The 11,718-nt window shown below is 44.6% G+C and overlaps 1 pseudogene; it reads right to left on the reverse strand.

Annotated features, from left to right (window-relative positions):
* Positions 1 to 11,320: 11,320 nt before the first annotated feature.
* On the reverse strand, positions 11,321 to 11,444 carry LOC134981547 (U2 spliceosomal RNA; annotated as a pseudogene).
* Between the last annotated feature and the right edge of the window lie 274 nt (positions 11,445 to 11,718).

Consider the following 11,718-nt stretch of genomic DNA (forward strand, 5'->3'; position numbering starts at 1 on the left):
TCGGGATTTTGATTGGAGGTAAACTGACTGCATCCCCAGGTAACCAATGGAGGGACTGACATAGTGGATCTGCAGACGATGAACGTCTAGCGAGGAAGATAAGCCTCGCCGCTGCATTCAGAATGGATTGTAGTGGTGAGAGTCTCATTTTGGGGAGACCAGTTAGGAGACTATTGCAATAATCAATGCGGGATAGGATAAATAGATAGATAGATAGATAGATAGATAGATAGATAGATAGATAGATAGATAGATAGATAGGGTCAGTCAGCGACACGCACTATCTATACTATTTGCAACGGAGGTTGGACGCTCCTGTATAGTGAGTAGAACATCCCTATCCTAATAGATGCTAACTTTAATGCACAGGTTCCCATTATATCTTCTATGGTGGATGTCTGAATTAAGTGTCTACCTTTTACCAGCTCTCAGATATTTCTAAGTATTGTTTTTATCATCGAACTACAACAATTTTATAATCTTTACCATACAATACCAATATATTACGTAGGGGATTATGATACAAATCCATAACATACAATGACCTGAAAGAATGTAAAATCCATTATATAAGGTAAGGGATTAACAATTGTAGCAGTTAGTGGTTGATGAACTTCTGTGACGCTGTATCATTATGAGGTATATTCAATACCTGTCAGGTCCGTTCCGATGGAAAGGACCCGACAGGTGAGTATTCAATGGGGCAGCCAGATCCGACTGTCGGATTTGACCGATCCCGACAACTGTCAGTGCGCTGCTGAGCGCATGGCCGTTCTGCTGCTGCTGCCGCTGTCAATACTCACCCATCCCCGATCCCCGGCTCCTTCAGTCGCCTCTGCTCTTCCGGCTGCCTCACGCTGCTCCTCCGGCCGCCTCTGCCGCTTCTCCTCCAGCCGCCTGTCCCGCTGCTCTTCCTGCCGCCTGTCCCGCTGCTCCTCCTGACGCCTGTCCCGCTGCTCCTCTGCCGCTGCTCCTCCGGCCGCCTCTGCCGCTGCTCCTCCAGTCGCTTGTCCCGCTGCTCCTCCGGCCACCTCCCGCTGCTCCTCCCGCCGCCTCACACATCTCATCTCCCCGGTTCCAACAGTGTCAATCTGACTTTAAAAAAAGTCGGATTGACATTGTCGGAACTGGGGCCAAAACCTGTCGGATTTGGCTACGGAACATGTGGATCCGCGGCTAATCAGACAATCCACGTGTTTTCCGACAAGTTGGGAATTCTCGTGTTGTTGGAAAAAAACAGCCAGTATTGAATAGGTCAGAACCCCTTCCGACCTAAACCTGTCGGAAGCTGCCGTCTTTCCGACAAGACGGCAGCTTCCGACACTTATTGAATACACCCCTATAAAACACAGATGAGATTATGGTCTCTGACAGCTGCCAGGAAGGGACAATTGGTCTCTGGAAGAACTGTCTGAGTAGTTTTTGTTTGAGAAGACTGACTATGAATGGGATAAGACCTTGGGGGTCCTGATTGGTGGATGGCTTCAGCCGCCCACCAATCAGCATACTGGCAGTCACTCACTGTCTGGCTGCTCTCATTGTGTCCCATGAAGCTCTGGAGGCACTAGCCGAGGAGGCTAATACCCCCTGGCCCAGCCCACCCCGGCTTCAAGGCCCCTAGAATCGTGGGAAGCTGGGCAGCTGCCCAGTGTGCCTGTACATTAAGATGGATCTGCCCAGAGTGTTCCCTATTTCATATACATGTACACAAATGGGTCTTAGAGAACTCATAGTAGACTGTTAAGTCATTATGAACTGGTATCAACTTTTCCATGTCTGCTATCAGTATTCAATGTTACTCTTTTTACCCAAATGTACAGAGTGTATACTGAACAATGGGGGTAATTCCAAGTTCATCGCAGGAAAGTTTTTAGCAGTTGGGCAAAACCATGTGCACTGCAGGGGGGGCAGATATAACATGTGCAGAGAGAGTTAGATTTGGGTGTGGTGTGTCCAATCTGCAATCTAAATTGCAGTGTAAAAATAAAGCAGCCAGTATTTACCCTGCACAGAAACAAAATAACCCACCCAAATCTAACTCTCTCTGCACATATTATATCTGCCCCCCCTGCAGTGCACATGGTTTTGCCCAACTGCTAAAAAATATCCTGCTGCGATCAATTTGGAATTACCCCTAATGTTGTTTCGGATGTTATTGTATTATTTTGTACAACCTAATAAAAGATTGAAAGAAAAATCCCACTCTCTGGGAAGATTTGTAAAGAACATTTTCTAAATAATAGTAAAACTGTTGTCAAATACATACTGTCTGTGCTGCTACTTTTACCAATGTAAACTGCAATCTCTAGCTATTCCTGGTATGCCATACAGATTAATAAAATTAATATAGCTCAGAATTTTTCTGGAATTTCTAAAAATAGGCTAATTCAACCACTACTGGCCTTATATGGGCGTATTTGCCTTAATGTATTTAGAACATTCCTTAAGTACTGTTTCATGTATTTATCAATTTATTCTGGCTGCTATTGAATTACTGTCCTCTAATTACTATATACTCTATGAGCTTTAACCTACAATGCCAAATAAGAGCATATTATTATTGTCAACTGAACTTGAAGCCATATAAACATAATTAGACATAAAGGAAATATTGAAAACCAGTGGCAAACGCAGGATTTCTAGAGGGGGGTTTCCAAATGCAGGCCATAATCTCTACTCTGCAGAACACTGGCGCAAGTGCGGGAGTCTGGGGGAGCGGTAGAAGAACCTAGTAACGACCCTGGACATTAATGTTCACATTGATCTTTTTATACACTGGTTACTGGATGAAATACAGTATTAATATTTGACATTGTAGATGGTCTATAGTATAGGCTGTATCAAGCATTTAAATAATATAAATAAGTGGTCAGGAAAAGGTTAAACAAGCCATAATAAATACACAAACATAGTAGAACCAGTTCTGCACTATCTAAGCACACATTCTCCCACATCATGATAAGGCTCCTGTCTCTTCTACCTTGGTAGCTGTTCTCTGGTCCAGTGCACTGATTGAAGACTCAGTGCAAACTTGGTAGATGAAGCTGCTATACTGGGCATATGCAGCCCTTAAACTGCATGATGTGACAGCAGCTCTAGTAGTTGTATTATATACCATTGCTATTGTCATAATTTAAGCCACTTGCCAAGAGGAGAGGGGTTTCCGGGCAACCAGAAACTCCCCCTGCGTTTGCCTGTGAAAACAGATACTTAAAGTAAAATACTGTACCAACCACTACTGAGAATTCAGTTTTGGGTAGAGTACATTTAAAAGGACAATAATGGTAAATATTGCTTATCTACAGGAGTAACGCATAGAACAATATGGGGCATCATAGGATAGATGCACTAATGGAGCAGGATACAGCAATATATGCTGTGAAGTAATACTGGAACAGGTTTTCTGGATAGCACTGGAGCAGAATGCTGTGTTTCAATGTTGAAGCAGGTTTGCTTGTGTACACTTGGGTGGGATGATCTAAACAGTGCAAAGAATGGAGAAGTGAGCCTGTGGAGAAGTTGCCAATGGCAACCAATCAGCATTGAAGTAACATTTATAATTTGCATACTATATAATTGTACGGAGCAGCTGATTTGTTGCCATGGGCAACTTCTCCACTGGCTCACTTCACTCTTTTCACTGCTTCATGAATAGATCCCAAGGCGTTTATTATAAAGAGTTATCAGTATCTTATAAGTCACAGATGCAGTTATGGTCTCTGAGAGCTGCCAGGAAGGGGCAATTGGTCCCTGGAAGAACTGTCTGAGTAGTTTTTGTTTGAGAGGACCGACTATAGATGGATTCTGCACTGAGAGTAGCTAGGAGGCAGGGAGAAGACCTTGGGTGTTCTGATTGGTGGATGTCTGGAGCCATCCACCAATCAGAATGCTGAAAGTCACTCACTGTCTGGCTGCTCTGGTGTGGCGGCATTCTCTACCTGTCTCTCACAAAGCTCTGGAGTCACTAGCCTGGGAGGCAGATCCCCCCAGGCCCAGTCCACCCCTGCTTGATGCATAGGGTCTACCTGAAAAAAGGTGTTAACAAACTAAGGGGGGTATTTATCAAAGCTTGGAGAGATAAAAAGTACCAACCAATCAGCTCATAACTACCATGTTACAGGCTGTGTTTGAAAAATGACAGTTTTGAGCTGATTGGTTGATACTTTATCTTTTTCCAAGCTTTGATTAATATCTTCCTAGGTTTGGGACTGACTGGGTTGATTTTGCACTAGCAGAATCAAGCCCACAAAAATAGGTTCAGCAGCAAAGGTGTAAAAAAATAAAATAATGCTGCACGATGCTAAAGTATTTATATACAATTATACAGTATACAGTATGTATTTTATAATGGTCAGGAGCACAGTGTGTCTTCTCTGTGCTTTAACTAGTTATTATTACAGACTCCGAGGTCTTGAACTGTGAGGTGATCACAGATTGCGGAGCCAAAAGAAAACAATTTAGGAATCTCCTGACTACTGGAAGTAACAAATCAAGACACAGGCAGTCTGGGACCAGTAGAGAAAGCCCAGAGCAGGCTACTGTACGTATAGAAATGGAGACACAGGCAGTCTGGGACCAGTAGAGAAAGCCCAGGGCAGGCTACTGTACGTATAGAAATGGAGACACAGGCAGTCTGGGCCAGTAGAGAAAGCCCAGGGCAGGCTACTGTACATATAGAAATGGAGACACAGGCAGTCTGGGACCAGTAGAGAAAGCCCAGGGCAGGCTACTCTACGTATAGAAATGGAGACACAGGCAGTCTGGGACCAGTAGAGAAAGCCCAGGGCAGGCTACTGTACATATAGAAATGGAGACACAGGCAGTCTGGGACCAGTAGAGAAAGCCCAGGGCAGGCTACTGTACATATAGAAATGGAGACACAGGCAGTCTGGGACCAGTAGAGAAAGCCCAGGGCAGGCTATTGTACGTATAGAAATGGAGACACAAGGACGAGACAAGTTCCGGCAGAGAATTGTTTATGTTTTTTTTGCACATCAAACAACATTGTTAGGATGGTCTTTGAAGAAAAACCTGTGACAGAATGTTATTTCCACTCTCAGTTTCAAGTATCCAGTTTCACTCTGCTAGCTTAGGGGGTTACAATAGAGGTATTTGAAGTTGTTTAAAGAATTGATGACTCCATTTTACCAGTTGTAAAAGCCAATAAAGGGCAGATAATGCACAGTAACAAGGAATACTTTTAAAAATGTTGACGCATCTCCCAGTTGTTCCTGTCAAGGTTTGGTGGGACGTGTACTAAGCAGTGCTAAAGGTGGAGAAGAGAGCCAGTGGAGAAGTTGCCGATGGCAACCAATCAGCATTGACATAACATTTATAATTTGCATACTATAAAATTATATAGAGCAGCTGATTGGTTGCCAAGGGCATCTTCTCCACTGGCTCACTTCTCCCCTTTTATCACTGCTTAGTACATCTCCCCCTTAGTCTCTTGATGTAGAAGAGAAGAAGGCTCACAAACGCCTTGGAGGAGGTACAGTATGTCTGTTGTGTCTCTTGCGGCTCACCCCTCTTTTCCACCCTGTGCAAGATCAATGCTGCTGATGATATTCAGCACGTACTGTGATTTCCTGTACAAAATAACGAAAGACAGAAATGAGCGTCCTCATAGCCTAGGATGGTAGACTGGTAAGACTGAGGAGAAAGGGGGTATGAGAAGTGATGGGTTCCACTGAAAAAGCTTCTACCAGCACACGTGCTGAAGGTATTAGGGCATTAGGGCTTTTGCCGCACTCCTGGGCAGTGGATGTGTGTTTAAAATCAAATATGTAATTTATCCCTGGCACAGTAAAGGTCCTAACACGTCCAGGTTATCTTTAAATGGGTAGCCATATCTGGTGCTAAAAGTGCTACACGCACAAGCATGGCTGCCAAAGCATTCTCGCACTTGAGGAACCACAAGTGCCAGCCTACCCTGACATCTAAGGTACACTGAGGTTTATAAATTGCTTACCTAAATCTAGTGGTGGTAGATGGTGTGTTTTTCTACTCAATGCAGGCATCCACAGATCAGCCGAAAACAAACCCTCAATAAAGCAGACTTGCTCCTTACAGAGCGCTGATGTGAATGACTGGAAGTGGCCATAACACTTCAGAGTGTACAGTGGGTTTATTCTGAGTCAAACCATGCCAGAGTGTAGTGCACCATCTTTATCATTAGATCATACTTACCTACTCTCCCGGAAGCTGCGGGAGGCTCCCGTTTTTTGGGGTAGCCCCCCAAACCCCCGGAAGAGTGGGCATGTCTCCCGCATCCTGCTCGCACCCTAGTGATGCGAGCAGGATGGAGAGATTACCTCCCGCATTCATGGGTCCGTTTGTGTGGAGAAGGGGTTAAAATGACGCAAACCGCGTCATTTTAGCCCCGCCCCCTTCCCGCGGACCCGCGAATCGCGGCATTTCCCAGGGCGGGGCTTAGTGATGTCACAGTCCGGCCCCGCCCCCCGAAGACAGCTGCAGCGTCTCCTCTCCGGGCTTCTCCCAGAGAGGAGAAATTCAATGGGGTAAATTTACTAAGGTGGGAGATTTTTAGAACTGGTGATGTTGCCCATAGCAACCAATCAGATTATATCTATTATCTGCTAGAAGCAGCTAGATAAATGGTAAGTAGAATCTGATTGGTTGCCATGGGCAACATCACCAGTTCTAAAAATCTCCCACCTTAGTAAATTTACCCCATTGTCGGTAAGTATGCATTAGATTTTGCACCTCATTCACATCACAGAAGCAGCAAAGCAGCACTCACAGTGTACCAGAGAAGCTGGTCTGGGACCCGCACAGGAATTAGTTTTAAATATGTACAAAGTCACAGATGAAGCACATCAGGGTAAGGAAAAGCCACGGCCATTGCATCATAGCACTGCATATACAGACTCATTCACACACAGCTGCACCAAATCCAGCAGTCTTCTGCCACCTGATACTTATTCCAGTGTCATCTGCTGATGTAGCTATGTTTATTTACCCTGTACTTGTCCTATACTGTCATCAACTGTAAGTTGCTGTTTTCCTAGTTGATTATTTGTTTATATACTCTGTAATTGGGCGCTGCGGAACCCTTGTGGCGCCATATAAATAAAGGATAATAATAATAATAAGATGTACAAATGTTCCATATCAAATTGTAATCTATTTGCTAAAACTAGCAGACAAGCTGTGTTGCTTGCTAGGTTATCTCTCTCCAAGGTTTGGTACATTTCCACCTTAATCATACATTCCAACTGTCTGGATTTTGGGGAGTTTTATGTGACAAACACCCACTTTGCCCCCCGTGTGGCACAGCCAATTACTGTTGGCCGATGTTGGGAGTTATGGTGGTCATTCCGCTAGCTAGTTGTTCGCTCGTTAGCTGTTTTAGCAGCCGTGCAAACGCTATGCCACCTCCCACTGGGAGTGTATTTTAGCTTAGCAGAAGTGTGAACGAAAGGATCGCAGAGCGGCTACAAAGTTTTTTTGTGCAGTTTTAGAGTAGCTCAAAACCTACTCAGCGCTTGCGATCACTTCAGACTGTTCAGTTTCTGTTTTGACGTCACAAACACGCCCTGCGTTCACCCAGCCACGCCTGCATTTCTCCTGGCACGCCTGCATTTTTTCGAACACTCCCTGAAAACGGTCAGTTGACACCCAGAAACGCCCTCTTCATGTCAATCACTCTGCGGCCAGCAGTGCGACTAAAAAGCTTCGCTAGGCCCTGTGTGAAATGACATCGGTCATTGTAATAGTACGATGCGCGTGCGCATTGCGCCGAATACGCATTCGCAGAACTGCCTTTTTTTGCCTCATCGCTGCACAGCGAATGAATGCAGCTAGCGATCAACTCGGAATGATCACCTATGCCTATGTGCAGATTCCCCTTTATTGGATGCCCAGTAAAACAAAACAAATTTGTGGACTTCACAGTTATTTACAACCCTATATATTGAGATACCTCTCAAGATACAGAAAAAAAATGTACTAATAATAATAATAATAATAAAAAATAATAATAGTAATAATAATAATAATAATGCAAATGAGAAAACCTAAATTTAATATGATTACATTATTTTCACATGCTTTAAGACCGATTTCAGTGTTTAATTGTGCCACATAGGCAACTTTAGACCAGAAACCATTAATAAAGAGGACTTCAGAAATAATATATATATATATATATATATATATATATATATATATATTATTATTATTATTATTATTATTATTATTATTTTCATTTAAATATTTTATTTTGTCTTTCTAAAGCAAGCACAATTTTCCCACAGAAAAAATACAGAAATGTGCTAATATATTTAGCAATTTCCTGATCTGAGTTCAGTTTTCCCTTATGCTCTTGGGGTTACTTCTTGTCCCAGAGTTGTTTCTATAAATGGGATCTAATTTAAGTATGACAAGAATGTTCTGTTGAAAGCAAGTTTATTATGGCAGTTTTCTAATGTTCAACTGGCAAAAGCAATGATTCCACTATATGATAGTACAGTAGTAATATATATTCTAAGGTTAACCAAAATAAAACACATGAGATAAACATGAAAAAATATCAAAAATATCTATATAGAATATAGTGGTTGATGTAGAGTATGAAGCAGTGACAAGAGTGTAGAGGAGGACCAGTGCAGAAGTTGCCCATGGCAACCTACCAAGTGCATTCTACAAAATGTTAAATCTACTGCCTGGTTCATTTTGGAGGATCCTGAGAATTGGGACACGACCCAGTTAAGGAACCTGACTGTTTTATTTAGTTACATAATTGTATAGTAGTGCTTGCTGGGAAATTAACCATCTTTTACCATGCATCCATTTGTTGGTGGTCATTCCGAGTTGATCGCTAGCTGCATATGTTCGCAGCGCAGCGACCAGGCTAAAAAACGACAATTTTGGGCATGCGTATGCGGCGCAATACGCACGCACGACGTACAGGCACAACGAACGATGCAGTTTTGCACAGGGTCTAGCGATGCATTTCAGTCGCACTGGTTTTGCCGCAGAGTGATTGACCGGAAGTGGGCGTTTCTGGGTGGCAACTGACCGTTTGCAGGGGTTTTTTGGAAAAACGCAGGCGTGCCAGGGAAAACGAAGGTGTGGCTGGGCGAACGCTGGGTGGGTGTGTGACGTCAAATCCGGAACTGAATAGTCTGAAGTGATCGCAAGCGCTGAGTAGGTTTTAGGCTACTCTAAAAAGACACAAAAAAAATTTGTAGGCGCTCTGCGATAAAAACGTTTGCACTTCTGCTAAGCTAAAATACACTCCCAGTGGGCGGCGGCATAGCGTTTTCATGGCTGCTAAAAACTGCTAGCGAGTGTCAAGTCGAAATGACCCCCATTGAGAGGTGTTGGGAATCACTACTACTGTAGGTTTTTTCCCTATTAGTAGCGTTTTTATGCACACAAAGGAAACCAACTCTTGTCTATCTAGAAATAGAGAAAAGCAGGTGCAGTTCTATATGGAAAGGATTCTAATCTCAAGCTAACTTTTATGGTCAACTCCCAGGCACCTAACTGTTCATATATGTGCACCAACTATTTGACTGGACAGAGAACTTCTTAGAGTGACAGTTATTTAGTAAGGGTATTGTTAGAATTAGAGAGCGCTACTGTGCATACTCCAACATAGGCCCTCATTCCTAGTTGATCGCTCTCTAGCTACTTTTAGCAGCCGTGCAAACGCATAGTCACCGCCCACGGGGGAGTGTATTTTCGCTTTGCAAGTGTGCGAACGCCTGTGCAGCTGCGCGGCAGCAAACACATTTTGTGCAGAACAAGACCAGCCCTGTAGCTACTTATTCTGTGCGATGATTGCTGCGACGAAGGTCCTGGAATTTACGTCAGATACCCGCCCTGCAAACACCCAGACACGCCTGCGTTTTTCCAAACACACCTAGAAAACGGTCAGTTGACACCCATAAACTCCCACTTCCTGTCAATCACTTTGCATTCAGCCGTGCGAATGGAAGCATCACTAAAACCTGTGCATAACCACAATGCTCTTTGTACTTGTACGATGCGCGTGCACATTGCGGTACATACACATGCGCAGATTAGCCCCGTTCTGCCATAATCGCTGCGCTGTGAAAATCCGTAGCGAGCGATCAACTCGGAATGACCCCATAGTTCCTCCAAGATTGCTTCATTCCCTAACCAAGATGATTATTGGAGTTCGTACTGTGCATGCGCGGTGCCATCTTGTTACTGTGTTGAGTGACATAGTGGGAGATGGACATCTCCCTCTTAGCTCCAAGGCACCTACCTGTTTTACCTGTGTTACCACTGATCCTGCATCCTGCACAGCTACCCATATCTTGGCCCTTAATTCAGATGTGGATGGAGCTGTGTTGCATGCCGCAACGTACAATTTTTTTTTTTTTTTTTAAACTTGAAGCCCGAGGTGCGGTGCTTCATCACCCAGTGTCTGTGCCAAACGTGGTGGAGGCATAGGATCTTGGACCCTCTCCAAAAGGAGAAGGGCCCCGTTACTCCCCAACCCCTCAGAGCCCAAAGGCCTACTGAGGGGAAAAGGGTCTGTAGGTCCCTCCTTGCCGAGGCGCAGAGGGAGCCTCGTGTGTCCCCAGGGTTGACTGAAGCTTCTCCCCTGGGGACCGAAAACAGCATCTGGCCCTCCCCAAAAGGAGAGGGCCTCAGCAACTAGGGGAGAGGGTAGCCCATAAGGGTCTCTCCTAAACCCCAACAAAAAAACGTGAACGCGACTTACGAAACAAAAATAAGTGCTTGTGCGTATATATAAATAAATAAGCCCCAGCCAGAAGGCCGGGGATGAAGTATAAAAAATTGTCCCTGCCCTAGCCAAAAGGCCAGGGCAAAGGAAAAAGTGCTACAGAAGTTGGGGAGTGACAGTGCTCGTGCCATCAAAGTGCAAAGGCGCCCGCACCAGTGCAAATTAAGGCACCCCTAGGTCGCCCCAGGGGCACGTGTCACCTAGAGCTTCGAGACGCTCCCAGTCTATCAGCCAGACCAAGTTTCATACCCGCTCTGTGCCAGGGTCAACCCCCAGTACGAGAGTAGATACTAAACCAGGCCGTTCCCTGTCCAATGTAAGGGTCCCACATTCCCATACAAAGTAGAGATGAGCGGATTCGGTTTTACTCGGTTTTACTCGGTTCTCAAAACCGAATCTTATTGGCTATCCAAAACATGTGACATCCGTGAGCCAATTAGATGCCGTTTTGAGAACCGAGTAAAACCGAGTAAAACCGAACCCGCTCATCTCTAATACAAAGTAGGGATACTAAGCCCAGTTTTTCTTCACTCTCGACCAGGGGCCTTGCCACACCCCGGCATGGTACTCCACAAGGTGTTTCACCATTCCACATCTAGGAACCTCTCACGCTCCTAGTGTAAGAACAGATACTCCACCCTGTGTTTCCCTCGAGCAGATACTACACTTGATCTTAGCCAAAAGGCAGAGAAGCTTTGGAGAAAGAACTCCTGTGCTGCGGTATGGAGCAGACCCAAGACCTGGACCAGTGTTGTGCAGGAGTCTGGATGGGACCTGTCCTGCAGTAATAGTGAGTGTCCTGCTGGCACTATACTGGGGTCATTATGTGTATCTGGCAATATACTGTGGCATTATGTGTAACTGGCAATATACTGAGGCTTTATGTGTAACTGGCATTATACTGGGGCATTATGTGTAATTAGCACTATAGTGGGGCCTTATGTGTAATTAGCACTATACTGGGGCCTTAT

Source organism: Pseudophryne corroboree, chromosome 12, assembly GCF_028390025.1.
Source record: "Pseudophryne corroboree isolate aPseCor3 chromosome 12, aPseCor3.hap2, whole genome shotgun sequence".
Lineage (NCBI taxonomy): Eukaryota > Metazoa > Chordata > Amphibia > Anura > Myobatrachidae > Pseudophryne > Pseudophryne corroboree.